Here is an 891-nt window from a genome sequence, read left to right on the forward strand (position 1 = left end):
GCCTCATAACTTGTTTTCGACTTGCCCAGCTTTCCTGACATCGATTATATATGGCAACTTTCAACTCTCCTTCCTACTTTCCCGGTATACTTAATCTTTTTTTTTTAATGTGATAATCGTAGACCTAAAAACAAGAAAAAAAAAAAAAAGAATAAAACCAGTATGTGAACTGGCAACACACAGGCGTCTCTAATCATCAGAATATGTAGGAAAAATTAGAGAGAGAGAGAGAGAGAGAGAGAGAGAGAGAGAGAGAGAGACACTGAAATGCATAAATGTAATTACCATATAATTCTAAAAAAATGTCTTCAATGCTTTCTGATCAGATCTTAAGGCATCACATTATATAAAGTTTAGTTAAAAAAAATAGTAAACTATAGCAATTCTAAATCTAACGATTTTTTTAAATTAACAAATTATGAGGAAAAAGACATACTAACATTTTATATTACACGTCCCATAATCATGAAAAGTATATATCTAACAATACAAAGATCAAATCAATTCATAAATCAAGTAAGTTGTTGAATTTCATTGATAAAAGTCGTATTTATGAGATGAATTTCCGTCACATTTTCCTCGAAATGAAATACGTCATAGGCCTATGTTCAACACTTAATCAAAGTGCAATTAGACCCAAGAACGTATTATTGGCACCGTCTTCGGAAAGTTCACTTTGGGAATTTTAATTTGAACGATTCCAGCCATTTATCATAAATAAAAACCAAATCCCGAGACTTTTTACTTTTACATAAACTGCCATTTTTTTCCACGCAGCTTCGAGACCGTCCAATTTGTTTACAACGACGGACCACAGACACTTCAACCAGTTTTACAATTTGCAGTGCTTACTGACGCGCCAGGGCTTTTATATTCCGTTTGGCAATTGTT

At 33.0% G+C, this 891-nt stretch overlaps 1 protein-coding gene across 1 annotated transcript in view; it reads left to right on the top strand.

The window, feature by feature from the left end:
• The first annotated feature begins 812 nt into the window (after positions 1-812).
• Start1 (Steroidogenic acute regulatory protein-like) overlaps positions 813-891 on the top strand; it is a 135,240-nt gene continuing 135,161 nt past the window's right edge. The window contains exon 1 of the mRNA XM_068362001.1: positions 813-891. This exon is cut by the window's right edge and continues 27 nt beyond it. The gene's annotated coding sequence lies outside the window, so the exon portion shown is untranslated.

The sequence above is a fragment of the Palaemon carinicauda genome, chromosome 38 (assembly GCF_036898095.1).
Source record: "Palaemon carinicauda isolate YSFRI2023 chromosome 38, ASM3689809v2, whole genome shotgun sequence".
NCBI classification, from domain to species: Eukaryota; Metazoa; Arthropoda; class Malacostraca; order Decapoda; family Palaemonidae; genus Palaemon; species Palaemon carinicauda.